At 51.4% G+C, this 16,280-nt stretch overlaps 1 protein-coding gene across 1 annotated transcript in view; it reads right to left on the bottom strand.

The window, feature by feature from the left end:
* The window catches only part of TCP11L1 (t-complex 11 like 1), a 666,815-nt gene that overhangs the window by 550,167 nt on the left and 100,368 nt on the right, over positions 1-16,280 (bottom strand). The window lies entirely within an intron of this gene.

Genomic DNA, 16,280 nt, shown 5'->3' with positions numbered 1-16,280 from the left:
TACTCCTTAACCCCCCCCCACACCAACAAGCAAAAAACCCTTAAGACAAAACCTGAGGAGGTCATGCCATCCTTTTACACGCCAAACAGCCAACCATTCGGTCCCAAAGCACCCAAGCACATATCTAGAATAAGACCCTCCGCATCCAAGTTACGTCGTCTGCTGCCCAGGGGAAGACGGCGCCACCTTTCTGTACTTCCTGTGCCCTCGGACGCGACGCCGACTTGCAAATTCCGAGGGTTCCTTTTGACTTCCCTTTTCCAGACCCCCCCCCCCCTTTTCAACATGACTCGAAGAGGTTCTCCCATTAGTTCTCTCGTCACTTTCTGAATATCGGCCTCAGCGGCAAGGGAGTATTTGTAACCATCCACCTCAAAGGTGAGCGAAAACGGGTGACCCCACCTGTATCGCACTCCCATGGACTGCAGCCACCTTGTCAAGGGACCGCAAAGTCTCCGGCGTGCCATGGTGAGTGCCGAAAGGTCCTGATAAATCGAAATTTTGGCACCGTCCCAGTCAACTGGACCTTTCCTTCGTGCTAGCTCCAGGATCTTAAATTTCTCTGCATAATAGTGGAATTTCACCAGGACAGACCTAGGCCATCCGGGGCGACCTCCGGCTGTGTGGACTCTATACATTGTTGGTTCACTGGTGTTTCCGCCGTCGAACAGCTTACTCATGATCGCTTTGACCACTCTCACAATATCCGATTGCGTCTACCCCTCCAGTTCAAGGGGGACCTTCTCCTCCCGCCTCTCCAAATCTGCCAAGTGCATATTAAACTGTGTTTCAAAGAGGTCCGCCGAGGATTGATTAGCCTCCAAGGCCTGGACACGGTCCTCTACGGCATCCACCTTCTTATCGAGGGAATCAAGCCTTTTGCCAATGTCTGCATCAGAACCCTCGAATCTCCTCCAGCAGAGCAGCCATACTACGACTCATCGATTGGGCCTCATCACCTCTGGTTGACTCACGGAATGCATATTGCCCCTTCCCCACGCCTGCTCAGGGACGCGCCGAAACTTTTGCAGGGGTTGAACCCAGTCCATCTAAGAGGGAGGAGGTGGTCCAATGGAGCGCGGGATCCAGGGAGCCACAGGGCCAGCCGGACCCCGGAGCCCAGATGAGCCAGACTAGCGCCTACACAATAACCATCACTCCAAACTCACTAACTACAAAGTTGAGACCACCACCACCACCACCACCACCTGGACCGGCCGCCCAGCACCTAGTGAGCCATGATGCAGCGATTACACCCCATCTCTGATTCTGGGGCAGGGGGCTGTATATTCTCGACCACCCCCACCAGCGTACCCGTGGTAAAGGTCCCGCCAGCTCCTTAACTTGCAGTCCTCTGGTAAACACTGCCAGCAGGGGGGGGCTACGAGAAGCAGCACCCCGAGGACGGGGGAGCAGGATTCGAGGGGGGAGGGCTCCCAAGCAGGCCACCACCGAGAGACACCGCGCAGCTGGAAACATGGCCACTGAGTCAACGGGCCCCCACCGCTCCCTCCACCTCCGAATCCCCGCTCACCAGGTCATGTCCCTCACCGGGGACCGTCACCTACCGCTGCTGAGGGCAGGCGCAGAGACTTCAATCTCGAGGCAAGGCCAGGCGCCAAGCGGAGATTAAAGGGGAGCCCATTCAGGCTATCAAATAACGTTTCCTTCAGTGAGGACCGTGGGCCTCATTACGACCTTCGCGGAACGGGTTAACGGGCTGCGCTAATGGAGGCGGACCCGTTAAACCCGTTCCGCGAAATTACTAGGTCCCCTCGCGGGACCCGGTAAGGACGCCTGGTAAAACCAGGCATCGTTACCGGGTCCCGCAAGGGGAAGAGGGAGCCAACAATGGGCCGGTCGTAATCAGCCCGTTGTCAGCTCCCTCTCCCATTCCCATTGAGCCCCATGGGGGCTCAGATGGGAATGGGGAAGGTCCGGGTTCCCAGAGGGAGGAATTACCGGGCCCTCCGAACTCGGAAAGCCCGGTAATTCCCCATTCTGGGAACCCGGTAAATGAGCCCGGTTTGGCGGCAGTCATGGAGCTAACAGCTCCATGGCTACGCCAAACTCGTAATGAGGTTCCTTGACTGCTCTCTGCACCCTTAAGGGGGCCCCCTGGGCCCCTCCAATCCGGCGGGGAGGGGCACGGCCACCCCCCCGCTACACATGCAGCACCCAAGGAGTCTGGGGGGGCCCCAGCCTATGCTCCTCCTCTCCAAAGCTCCGCCCGACAACACAAAATCCGATGAGCCGGCCAAAGGGGCTTTTACCGCCTCCCGCACTGGCGCCTTCGTCGCTGCGATCAGGGGCCGGCGTGCCCTCAGCCCTGCAGTCCACACCTCCACGGCCCGCACCTCACAATAGCCGCGGGCCGACGTGGGCTTCCCCACAGCAACGCTCCTCCACCACACCAGCCACCGGCCCTGCGAGGGCTCTCCTGCCCACCAGCCCTCTGGGTCTCACCAGTCAGGGTCTACTGGGAGCAGAGACCGCTGCAGACAGCTGCCGCTCGGGTCCGGCAGTCCGGACCACAAGCGCTCCTCTGGCAAAACTTCTTTGAGCGGGGAGCCCGCGACGAGGCCACTGCCCACCCCCCACTGCCAGTCCTCGGCGCAGCTTCCACGGGGGGGAAGCTCTCGCTCGCCGCAGGGACACACTCGTTCTCCAGCTTCATAGCTCTTTCAGGCTCCGGGACCGCACTCCGCCGCCGCTCTAGGGTATCGGACCGCCTTAGAGGGGGTGGGGGGGTCAGGATTCGACTCCAACAGGGATGGGGGGGCTCAATCCCCAATTTTAAGCGCCCCAGGGAGGAGACCGGCTGAGACACTTCAGCTCATCTCAGCGCCCCCTAGTGGCTCTGAAATAAAAGTTTTAAGGCACATTCATTGTTCATTACACATCTGGACGATGAGTGGGCTCTGGTCCAGATGTCCAGCCATTCTGTATCGTCTAGCTGTAGGCCTAGGTCTGTTTCCCATCGGGCATAAAGTCTTGTCTATGGGGGGGGGGTTAGCAGATCCACCCTCAAAAGTTTGTATAATCTCAAAATGCCCCCCTTACCCGTGCCCTCCCAGATCATCAGTTCAAGCTCACTTAAATTACGCGTGGCTTTTTGTTTGGCGTCGGGGTGCGTTAGCCAATGCCGCAACTGGGAATAAGAGAACGCGTCTGCTTCCAATAAGTGGAATTCCCTCTTGCACTCCTCAAATGTGCAGGGAGGACTCTCGCATATAATTGTGCCAACATTTGCAGGGCCCCACGCTTCCAACGCCCTCTGGGGCATACCCGGGGTAAAGGATGGATTGCTAAAGATAGGGGAGAGTGGACCCACACCCCTGGGTATTTTCTCCCCCTTTAAAGCCTCATCCCAAGATTTCAAGGTAACCTTAGTGGAGGAAAGGAGAAGTGGCCATTGTCTACACAAAGTGTAAGCGATGAATGGTACAAAGTGGAGACAGAGAGCATTGGGATTGCTCGAGCTCCATCCATTTAGGCGTAGGGGCTAAAGATGTCCACGTTAATAAGTGTGTGAGTTGGGCACCCTCTGCGTATTTCCAGAGGTTAGGAACCCCTAGGCCCCCCAAATGTTTGCTTCTCATCATAACCTTCTTCGGGATCCTAGCCTTTTTGCCCAGCCATATAAATGTAAAGACTCTCCGTTGAAGTTGGTTTAGTGCTGTTTTGGGGATAACCACCGGGAGGGAGGCACAACAGTACAACAAGCGAGGGAGCAGGTTCATTTGTATGGCCGTGATTCGACCCGTTAAGGATATCTCTTGCTTTGCCCATCATCTAGGTCATTCTCAAGCAGCTTGAAGGGGGGAGGGAATTGGCCGCATAGAGGTCAGCCGGTGAAACCCAGACCCCAAGATATTCAATCGAGCTAGTGTCCCAAGTTCTGGGAGATTTTTAATGATTATATTGGATCTCCTCGAGCGATGTGCCAGGTCCTCGCTTTGTATCTCCAGTTTGTGAGTTGGCATGCAAGATGCTCCAGGGCCTCCGCTGTCTTTTGCGAGTCCTCCATTCTCTGAACTGCCCTTTCCATTGAGTCTGTTCTTTCCTCTAGCTTTGCGACATTCCGTTTTAGCTCTTGTACTGATTCTTTCATTTCAACTTTCAATGTCTCAAATGGAGTTTGAAAACAGGACATGAACTGGTCCTGGAATTCCTTGAACCAGCTCTGTATGTCTTCTTTGCTCATTGCCATCGTTCCTTCCGACCGTCTCCTGATTTGGTGAGGTTGGCTTCTTGCCTCCACCACGCGAGGTTGTTGTTGACTCTGTTCCCCACAGTTGTTTAATGCTCGCTATATGTTTTGTTTGGAGGGTTTGGATGGTCGCCACTGCCGCTGCTTTCCCTCTTGTCTTGGACATGTAGCTGTTGGATTTTGTTGTTACGTGGGCCTATTCCAGTTTTGTACTTGGTGCACTGCCTGTCCTCCGTTAGTTACTGCGCCCTCTGGGCCCTAGTCGTACTCTTATGGTTCCCCAAACTCACCTCCAGAGTTTCTGCTCCTTTTGCTTAACTTGACCTGGTCTCCGTGCCCCCTCTCGTCCGCTCTCACCCAGAGCTTTGGGTGGCCCTTTAGCCTTTATGTCCATATGTTAGTATTGCGCCTAATTGTGGGCCGCAGGTCTCCTTTTTACCTAACAATCACTGCGCATTATCATGAGGGGGGGTTTAGGGGTGACACCTGACTCGAGGTTGCTTATACTAAGCTGGTCCGTCCCCCTGGCATGCGTCGGTAGTGCGCAGGTGCCTGCACCACCATAGTGAGGCGTTCCTCGCAGCCGACTCCTTTCCTTCCCAGAGGTTGTGAATTTGTGCATTGCTTTGTATCCGCACCGGGCAGCCCCTCTCTCCTTGTGTTGGGGTCGGGGCTCCGCCTTTCACCAGTTCTCCCACGCCGCTGCCCGTTCCTTTTTCCTTAGTGCTGCATGGTCACGCCTGTTGCTGCCGAAGCTGCTAGCCCGTCCCTCTCTGTGGGCTGCCTAGCAGTGTTTACATTTGTGTTCTCCACGTCTGCCTTCAATCTTCTGAAAGAAGCCGCTCCTTGATGCGCCAACCCTTTTTCCTTCGGGATGATGTTATTTCTTCTGTCTATGTTGCTTTATTAAACACCTTCTGTGCGGCCCTTTGGGGAGCGGCTCTCAAACACGTCCTCTACCCACAGCAACCATCTTGGAATCCTGGGTTGGTGTTTCTAATGTGGTTTTAGGAACATATACGTTTTCTGTATGTGAAAGCCCTACTGCTGAATGGGGCTGGGAGGGAGATTTCCTCGGTGGTGTTTGTCTGCAAGAGGTGCTATTAGTGTCCAGATCCGAGGGTATTGGGGCATTGCAGCCCAGGGCGGTTGCAGCTCTTCGAGGATGGCTCAAAATACAGGTTGTCTCGAGACTGGTTAGGTCCACCAGTCCAGGGGAGGAAGCAGTCGGTCTGGATCTTCCCTGTCGATCAGCAGCAGCAGTCACTGTATGCAGGAACCCAGTCAATCAGCAGTCCTGCCATATTCCAATACCCAGCCTCCCAGACAGAACTCGATTCAAGCAGACATACTAGAGGACAAAGACCTGCAGAGTTTCAGTGTACTCCCAGCTTCCTGGCCTTCCAGACATGCTGGTGCCTTTGGGCAGCCTTCCCAATGAAAGCCCAGCAAAGACAAAAGAGTCAGCAGTACCTCCTCCACCCAGGACGGCAGAAGAAGGCTCAAGAAAGGACAAGTTATCAGAAGTTTAAAAAAAAAAAAAAAAAAAAGGAAACAACCCTTTTAGGTCAATGGTGACCCACATTTCCTTTACGGCAGATGCGACAGCAGCCTGCGTGTAAAAATCATGAAGAGTCAGTAGAAATTATCCACTGCCACCAGTCACTCAGATTAACTTGTTACTGCAACAAGAATCCTGAAAACTAGAAAGTTACTGTTCAGCATCCTGGACGCTCTGGGCATCTCATATACCAATTATGCAGATGACAGACAGGTGCTTATCCCACTCATGGGTGACTACTCAACTGACTTGAACACCCTCAACTGCATCTATTCCACAATTCAAGACTGGATGGTGGAAAACTGGCTATGCCTAAACAGCGAAAAAACAGAACTTCTGTTGGTGGGATCCCCCTCCACACTGGGTAAACTCGACAAGGAGTACTGCTCATTCACCATCAACAACATTCCCATCACAGTGTCACAACTAATCAAGACTCTGGGTGTGTATCTTGAACCTAGCCTTACCATGGATAGGTAGGTCAATGCCGTCGCATCCTCGGCAGCATACCACTCCAAGCTGATCAATGCAGTAGTTAGGCCATTTCTTTCCCAACATAACTGCATCACATCACCATCACCAAGGCCATCATTGGGTCTAGGTTGGACTATTGCAATGCCCTCTTTGTTGGGACCTCACAAAAGAACCTGGCAAAACTACAGATTGCTCAAAACAATGCCCTAAGGGCCACTAAGGGCCTCCCACAGAGGGATCACATTTCTGCAATCAGAAGACAGGTACACTGGCTTCCCGTGTTGGAAAGGATTGCCTTTAAAACACTTGCCCTCACATACAAATGCCTTCACGGCCTGGCACCCTTGTACCTTGCTCAAAGGATCACCAAACAGACTGCTTCCAGAACGTCGAGGACGGCCTACGTTAACCCGATTACTGTCCCCCACACACACACACAGTGCGTGCCGGAGGGTCGAGTCTCCCCAACCATGGCAGCGAACTTCTGGAACACTCTCCCAGCCCAGATCAGGACCATTGACTCACATGCAGCCTTCCACAAAGCCATGAAAACTAGGCTGTTTGTCTAAAATCCCATCCCACATCGTACTAGTTACCATGCATGTAACCTTCTCCTTAGCCCAACTACGATATCATGAATGGACTGTCCTTTAGGCTTTGCTTCTCATATGTTACCTCTATTCCTGACTATGCTACTGTATCCTTGCACTGTAATCAATTTTACTGTAACAACCAAGCATTATGTATCAAGTATCCATATGCGGGCTGCTTCCTGTAACCTCAAGCAAGTCTTCTTAAATTACCTTATAGCGGCTCGATTCCTACGGGCTGCAGTGTGCCCTACAAATCCAAAATGAATAAATAAAAAAAATAAAGAAAGTTACAGGAGAAGTGGAAAAGGGGATACATTATGTCACCCCAGCACTCTATACAAGGTGGGGTGTACAGATTCCAGAGACTATCCCCCCGATTCTTGGAAACAGTAGTTATCACAAGGAAAATAAAACGGGCAGCTCAATGAGTTTCCAGCAACACTGCACAGAAATTGATGCAATAATAAATTGAAGATGTCTTAAAAGTTAGAGGAAAGCATAACTCCCAAAAGACACAACCAAAAGGGTTGAAAAGGGTACCCAAAGGTAAGGTAATCGAGTGTGGAAAAAGGTTCAGGAGAACTGATCCAAAAAAAACCTGCAAAAGATGCTGAGGGACTCACAAGTGGGGAGAATTATACACAAAAAGGAAATTCTACCTAACAGGGACCCTTTACCCCACATGAAGGGTTTAATCAGCCATTTGTTTGTCAGTTTATCTGTGTAACTAGACATCCTTATTGTCATCAAAGCGTCTGAGAGTTTTATCAACCCAACTCCCTCTCTTATTTAGCATCGCTCTAGTACCATCACCCTGTGATCACAGAATATAGAATGCCGATATAATGTGAGCAGTAGGCTTGTAAACTCCATTACAGCCAAGGGCCCTTATTCTAAGGCTAGTGACATTTTACAATTTGTGTAGCCCGTTTAAGATCTCAGATCGTCTGATCTACAAACAAACTCTTAAGTCACTCTCCAATTTTCCCCCAAACACCCAAATAATCAGTAAAGGCTAGATATGGGATTACATTGCATTTTGTAGCTACATTTGAAGTAGGCAATACAATTGTGAAAAACCTGTATGCGTGTGTTCATCAAGAACATTGCAAAGATGGACCCTGACCCTATGAGGCCTGTAGGGTGGCCTATGTTAAAACATTACTTACTGTGAATATTATACCATATGTTTGAAAGACCCATGGGGCCTCTTAAAAGAGATGCATTTAATAGGGTCCAATCAAACTATTGGGTTAGGTTGATTAAAACCTCTCAGATAGAGCACACCATAGTATTCCCCTGGAGAACGATCTTGAAAAATACATCTGATGGTACAATACTGGGATCATGTGTCCTCACAACTCCCGATATCTCTATAGCTGATGTTTGGCTTAGGAATCTTTCTAGTCTCCTCTTCTCGCAAGTCTTGGTCCAGTAATGTAAACCACTCTAAGACTAAAGAATCCATAACTCATGTATTGTCATGCCACATTACTAACTATCCCTGGCCAGACAGGCAAGACCTTCCTTGTGTAAGCTTAGAGTTAGAATGTAAGTCGCCTCTCAAAATGTGCTTCTTCCTTAGGTCAATGGAGGTACACAATTGTGTAGCAAAGTTCTGTTGCAATTGAAGGAAGCAGAGCGCCACCCTCTTAGGAAGTGTCTAGCAGGTTTCAAACACCTTGGGATACAGGAATCCTATCCCTCATGCATGTCATAAAACTGATTTATTTTGAAGTCTTAGTGTTTCTTTACATTTTAATATGGTCTCCTTTTCAATGTTTCATGTAATGGTAGCATATATAAGGGTCTAGGATTTCAACATTTTCTGTATATATTTGTATATTCTGTGTATATTTACTTTCATATTATACTTTACACATTCAATAGGTTAATTTTGTTAGGATCCACGCAGGAGCACATTATTGAGCTTGTCAATGTACTGGCGAAACAGCAATCCGAATGCTCTTGGAGAAGGAAGAGAGGCCGGTGCCCAAAGGGAGCACGTATGGACTGTAGTGCTGGAGTTTTGGACGGTTAGAACCTCGGATTGCAGGGGGGGAGGGAAGTCGGCGGTTTGAGCGTCATGGCTGCAGATCCCGCTCTATAGCCCTCTTGCTTGGATGTGATGACAAGCAGGTTGCTAACGAGTAGCAGGTTCTTGATTTGGGCGAGGCGCTGGTAAAACATTGTGGACTAGAACGTCTTGCTGACCAGTCTCTGCCTTCTTGATCAAGACCAGCAGGTTTGGATATAGTCCACCCCGGAGGTGCATGTGCTGTGAAGGACAAATACCGCTGCCATCCTCCACAGAAGGAGGTATGGTGCCTCTATTAGGGTGATCCCCCTCTTAGGCGTGCTGTTGTGGAGTGGGTGGTGCTTTTTGAGCCTGGACACTTTGTTGTATCTATCCCTGGTTTGCTGCCAACCCGACTCAGAAGAGGCTTGGCCTAGAATTGGTGAGGAAGATTTGGTGGTGGGATACATTATGCCAGTATTTGCTACTATTGTATCACTTACATGAATTCCCCTTTGAGGTCGCACAAGCACCAACTCCATGTGACTGAAGCTTAATTTCTGCCAGACTGCTGCTCTTCTCTTGGCTCCGGACTAGGGTTCCGAAGGGCCGGTTCTACTTTTACTGCATTTCATCGTAGCTCCTCACTGCATGTTCCAATAAGTGTGTTACACTGGATGAAGTAGGAGGGCTACCTTGCACATTGTTGGCCCTTCTTAATTCGTTTAGATCTGGAGGGTGATTCCTTCTGCCCTGCTGCTGTCCGTGTCCCAATGGCATCCCTTGCTGCCATGTTTCCTGATGAGTGATGGAATTTTACTAGACTATTTTTTTTACCATTTTGGACTCCAAAGGTTGCAGTGGCCTGGATCCTCACAGATAATTGTGCCTGTATTCCACACACTGTGCAGCTTGCCTACTTGTTCAGTCGTGTACTTCTGGCCTAGTGACCGCTAGTTGAACACATGTTTCTCTTTGGGATTTTCTTTTCCACTTTTTTAAAAACAATTTTTACCTATTCTACATATGATTGTTTTTTTCCTTCTATTTCATTTTGTGTATTTTTTTTTTTCACAAAACCTTTTCAGCGCTGGGAAATCCTCTTGGAGGTAGATTCTTTTGTCCAGTGTGCTCTTTACAATAAAACTGGAATGGTATGGTACACATTGGCTCAAGGATCCTTTGATTAATTAGAGTTTGAATGAACTTTGTTGATACTGAATGCATTATGTTTTTATTTTGTATGCATTTTATAAATTAAATCTGAAAAAGTCTTTGATTGAAATGCTGTTTTATTACTAAGTGGTGGAGATATAAAATGAAAAATGGTTTTAGTACAAGATACTATTATCATCATTATTATTATTTTTCAACTAGACTTTTTATTGTAGATAACAAAAGCTTCACCATTCTTTATGATATGCTGTTGAGGTATAACATAACAAAAATCAACATAACCTCAAATGAGGTAAACAAGAACAAGGGAAGGGGAGGGGAGGGGACGGGGGGGTAGTACTCCGGGGTGGTCCGGGGAAGGGGTCGCAGAAGTCTCGGGTTAGTGTTACAGGGCACGAGTTCGGTGATAGTGGTGGGTTGGACAGCCGCACTCGCAATCCGGGGTGCACTTAGTCTCTCAGTCCATTTTCATCAGCCAGCGGCGAGATGGTGGCTGCCTGGCTACTCTGGGAAATTTCTGCACAAAGTCTAAGAATGGGGTCCAGATGCTGTAAAACTTGTTTCTGTTGCCAAGGCGAATGGCAGTGATTTTCTCAGCTGCGGCTATATCCCAACACTTTACCCACCACACAGGGATCGCTGGACCCTCAGGAAGTTTCCACAGCCTGGCAATTGAGATTTTGGCTGCAGTAAGTGCGTACAGAGGTCCGCCATATGACCAGTCCTCAGGAATTGACCCTCTCCCATGTCCCCCAGTAGGACAATTCCCGGGTCCCACGGGATCATTAGGTCTGTGATAAGTCGGATCTGTTCCAAGACCTCCCTCCAGAACCTTTCCGTTTTCGGGCACGACCAAAGAAGGTGGAACAACGTTCCTGTGTCCACGCAGCCTCTCCAGCAGTGTGGCGGTAAGGTGGGGATGCATTTGTGTAGAAATCCTGTGTTATGTACCACCTATAGCAAACCTTAGTGGCCCCCCCTCTTTATTCATCACACATTTGGAAGTCTTATGGGTTCTTGTCCAAATGCGATTTCAGCTGGCCATGTTTAGCTCTCTGCCTAGGTCTCTCTCCCAGTTTTTTTTTTTTTTTTCTGCCTCTCCCAGTTTCATGTAGGGCTCCTTAGATTTGGGGTCTGCCCTGTCCAGCAGCCTATACAGGGTCGAAATCTTCCCCCAGGGCGGGGTTGCTATTAGGGTGCGTTTCAGCGCTGTACGTTCTCTGTGCCCATGCGCCCTCATCGAGTTGTGTGATAGCCAATGTCGGAGTTGGGCATAGCGGAACCTCACGCCCTCCGGCACCTGGAATTTCCTCTTGCAGTCCTCAAAGGTGTGTAGGGTGTCCCCTTCATAGAAGTCTGTCACGTGCTTCAGGCCATCCGCCTTCCATTTGGAGAAGGCTTTTTTCCCTCGTCCTGTGGTGAAGTCCGGGTTCTCCCAGACCGGTGAGAATGGGCCCACCGTGCTCCTGCAGTTCCACTTCCTGGCTGCCTGCTTCCAGCTGTTCACTGTGTTCCTAGTGGTTGTGAGGGGTCCGGCGTTTGGGGGATGCTTAGGCCATGTGATATGTAGAAGGGATTCCAATGGGTGTTGGCTCCAGTCCTCCTCCAGCTTCAACCAACGGGGTTTATCTGTGCCCGGTTGCCACATAAATGCCGCCGAGAGCTGGGCGGCTAAGCAGTACCTCTCCATCACGGGGACTCCCAGGCCTCTGGAACCGGGGCTCCTGAGCAGGACCTTCCTGGTCCCAAGGGCTTCTTGCCCCCAATATACATTTTAGTATGTTTGCTTGCAGTTTCTGCTTGGCTTTTTTGGGGATTGCTACTGGGAGGGCTTGGCAGCGGTAGAGCAGTCTGGGAACCAAGCTCATTTTTAGTGCTGTGAGCCTCCCCAGCCAGGATATCTCTTGATCTTGCCAGCGGGACATGTCCGACTGCAGGTCCTTCAGCAGGGGCGGGAAGTTTAGTTTGTAAGTGCGTTCGGCAAGCTTAGGTAGGCGGATGCCCAGGTAGTTTAGGTGGGATCTGGCCCATGGGATCGAGAGACTAGCCGATAGGGAGTCCAGCATTGCTTTAGGAATGTTGGTGCCCAGTGCTACGGACTTCGTGAGGTTGATCGAGAACCCGGAGGCTGCTTTGAAGCGGTTCAGCTCTTCCCATTGCGCTGCCAGGGATGCTCCTGGATGAGATAGCGTCAACACGCCATCTGCGTATAGGGCCACTCTGTAAACGTTGTTCTTGAACTTAAGTCCCTGGATTGCAGGGCTCTGTCGGGTTCTGGAGGCAACGGCTCCATTGACAGTGCAAAGATGAGAGGCGACAGGGGGCAGCCGTGGCGAGTGCCTCTGGTGATCTTGATTCTGGGGGATATAGCACTGTTGATTCTGAGGGTTGTGGAGGGGTGTTGGTAATTTGCCATCGTCCATTTCAGGAATTTAGGGCCCACCCCGTAGTGTTGCAACATCTCCCTCATGTAGCCCCAGTCCAGCATGTCGAATGCCTTGTGTGTGTCAAACGAGACCACCACTAGTTCCACTCCAGGTCTGTTGGCCGTCTCAACGTTTAGGGTGCGTCCGATGTTGTCCAAGGTGTTGCGACCGTGGATGAAGCCCTTTTGATCCGGGTGGATGAGATCCGGGAGGAGTCCAGTGAGCCTGCGTGCTAACAGCTTTGAGAAGATTTTGGAGTCCACATTCATCAGGGCGATGGGGTGGTATGATGAGCAGAGTTCTGGTTTCGCTCCAGGTTTCGGGATCAGGACCGTGGCAGATTCCTTCATGGAGGGGGTGACTGAGCCCGTTTCCAGGAAAGTATTGAAGAGAAGGGCCAGATGGGGGGCCAGGATATGGTTGCATTTCTTGTAGAATGGTGCGGGCAGGCTGTCTGTACCAGGGGCCGTGTTGTTCATTGAGCGGATCACTTCAGACACCTCCTCCGAAAATAGAAGGTCTTCCAGGGCGTCTATCTGCGGATGGCGGGGCAGTCTTTGGGCCATTTGCAGATAGTTTGTGTGTGCTTCCACACATGTAGGCCTCCCCGACATCACGTTCCTCTGGTGCTCGGTCATGATGGCCAGCTTTTCAGGGTCCGAGCAGCAGGGTTTCCCGTCTCGGTCCCGTAGGACTGCGATGTTGTTTCTGGTATGCACTTTGAGCTTATGCACAAGCAGGCGGTTGGCTTTGTTGCAGTTTAGATGGTAGTACTGCTTTGTGTATGTTAATGCTCGGGCTGTTCGGTCTGCCAGGTGCATTTCCAAGACTACTTTGGCTTTACGTATCTCATGCCACAACCTTGCCGATTGGCGTTTTTTGTGGTTTGCTTCTTTCTGAGCCACCTCCGTTTCCAGTTCCTCTAATCTGAGCTGGTGTCTGCGCCTGTGTGCTGCTGAGCAGTTCATGGCAACGCCTCAAATAACGGGCTTCATGGCATCCCACACCATAGCCTCCGTGGGTCCTTTGCCCACGTTTTCTGTGAAATAGTTGATAAGAGCTTCCGACAGTTCCTGGCTGTCTGCTATGTCCGAAAGGAGGTAGTCTAGCAGCTTCTAAGCCCTCTGCTGCGGCGTTGGTAGACCTTCCGTTTGGAGCTGTGCTATAACTGTGGCATGGTCGGTGATTACCCTTTGCCCTATGTCCACGATGCAGGGGAACAGCACACTTGAAAGGAGTAGGAGGTCTATTCTGGAAAGACCACTGTGGACATGTGAAAAGAAGATGTAGTCACAGGCCTTACCATTAGCCAGCCTCCAGGCGTCGATTGTTCCCGTCTCTCTCAGGAATTCCGCGAGTCCCAGTGCCTTTGAAAAGTCTGCTCCGGTCGGCGGTAGGGTCTTGTTGATGGTGGGGTCCGGGGTGAGGTTGAAGTCACCTCCGATCAACAGTTTACCTTTGGCGAAGGACGTTATCACTGGGAGAATCATGTGTAGGAAGCGCTCCTGGGCGTCATTTGGGCAGTAAATGGCTGAAATAGTTATTGGGAGCTCCACCAGGAAGCCCTTGATCAGCAAGAACCTACCCTCGGGGTCTCACTTGACTGTGACCTCTGACAGAACCGCTGATTGGCTGAGCAGGACTGCCACCCCTCCCCTCTTCTGTCCGGAGGATACAAAGTATCTTTTAGGGAATCTTTGGTACTTGACTCGTTGCTTCTGGGGGAAGTTTAGGCCCTGGACATGCCAGGTGATCATGGTTAGATTTTGTATGGGTGATCCCATTTCAAAGAGTTTGGGTTGCGGGTGTTAAATGCTGTTCTCACTACACTTTACGCCATTCTGTGTGGGTAGCTGCCAGTTGAGCTGGGCCCTGTATTGGTAGTTTGTGCCCCTTTCGGTGTCTACCTCTTTTCCCCCCTGTAACAAACAAAATGTGGTCATCTGGGCCAGCCTTCAACCAACAGGGACTCCGGCTGGGCCAACGCAACCTTCTGAAGACGAGACACTTTGGTCTCTGCTACAAGGTGATGTAAGCTTGGTGTGGGATTGTTGTGTTGACTTGGTTTAAAGGTTTTTGATACGTGGCCAGCGGTTATGGCTGGCATCTGGTCCTTCAGGTGATGCGTATCGGGTCCGCGGGTCCGGTGTAGCGGTGCCACCCCGCCTCAGCCGTCATTGCTAGGGAGTTTGGTCTTGGATGAGGTGCCCTTGATTCTCCGGTGTTACCTCTCCACTCGCGACCAGGATCGGTTAGAGTCCTGCGGGTCTTCCTGTTCCGAGGGTGCATCCTCGACATTGGTCCCCTCCCCAGCGTCCAGGTGTAGCAGTCTCTCTGCCTCGTGCACTTTGCGTATGTGGCAGACACTCCCGTTCCAGAAGAAGATCAGGGAGGTAGGGAAGCCCCAGTGTCACCCTCAGCCATTCCGTGACTGGGTTCAGTGCCTTCCTTTTTAGAAGCGTAACAGAGGTGAGATCCTGATATAGGGAGATGGAGGCATCTCTGAACAGTATTCGAGGGGAACTTCTTGCCTCCAACATGATTTCTTCCTTGACTTTGAAGTAGTGTAGTCTTGCAAGGACGTCCGGTTGGGCTAAAGAGTTAGATGGAACTCTGGTTCTGTGGACCCTGTCAAGCACACCAGGGGGGATTCATCCGGCAGGGTTAGAATGAAGTGGAAGAGGTCGCTCACGTAATGCTCCAGGTCTGCCTCTGGGACAGATGTGGGGATCCCTCTCAGGTATAGGTTATTGCGACGGGAGCGGTTCTCCGAGTCCTCCTGCTTAAGTTCATGGGCTTCGCTCCTGGCTTCTAGCACGGCCAGCCTGTCCGCCCCCTTCTCAAACTCATAGCTATGTTCACACAGGGTGGTTTCTACCTCTGTTGTTCTTGCCTCCAGCTCCCCCACTATCGTTTCCAGCACTGTGATGGTACTCTTCACCTCTTTGGTGCCCCTCTGGAACTCTTTAGTTAGTGCTTCTAGGAGGTCCAAATTCATGACTGCTTCTCGGAGTGGCTCTGCGTGCATGCTCTCTGTGATCGTTTCCCCTGGCTCCAGGCGGTCCCCTCTCCTGGGCCTATATGGTGCAGGGGTGGATAATAGAGTTGCAATGTCTGCTTGCTTAGTTGATTTTTTTAGCCATGGTGAGTTCAGGTCCGTCCCACAGGCTGGGGTGTAGTATGCTTGTGTTGCAGGGCAGAAAATTAGGCAGATGGTCACTCTCGCGCCCACGGGCGGGGGAGCTGCGACCCGGTGTTCCTGCCCGCCTTTAGTAGAGCACCCCTCAGGCAGGGGGGGGCCCGCAGGTGTTAAGAGGCCACTCTCTGCCAGAGACTCCATGATTATGACCCTCGCTCTTCCTTGTGGCGCCAGTGCAAGTGTCCTGGGGTAGGTGGCCAGGGGCAAATGGTGTGCTTCTCGGGCTGTGGATCACTCTGACGTGCCAAAGGATCCGTGGCACTCCTGTGAGTCTGTACGTTGATGGCTCCAGGCTACGCCATGGAAGGTTTGGTTGGATCCTTGCCGCGGGAACTGACCAGGTGCGGGTGTGCAAGGAACAGGTGGGCCGTAGTGTATTCTGTGTGGCAAGGCTTGGGACCGCTGCAGTTGCTTCCACAGTGGGGGCCTCCGGTTCCCTAGGTCTCCGTTGCCCCTGGAGCTCCCAGCCGACCAGAGTCTGCTACCCCCGTTGAGGGGGGGGGGGGTTCCATGAGCAGGCTTCCCCCCTCTCATCTTCACAGCGCAGCTTGTGTCCCAGGGTGCTGTTGCCTCAGATGTCCGGAGGGGGGGTCACCAGCCTCCTCAGGATCTCCTGCAGCG

This window comes from Ambystoma mexicanum, chromosome 11 (assembly GCF_040938575.1).
Source record: "Ambystoma mexicanum isolate Mex_15411 chromosome 11, UKY_AmexF1_1, whole genome shotgun sequence".
Taxonomy (NCBI): Eukaryota; Metazoa; Chordata; class Amphibia; order Caudata; family Ambystomatidae; genus Ambystoma; species Ambystoma mexicanum.
This window is presented reverse-complemented; position numbering and strand designations above follow the sequence as displayed.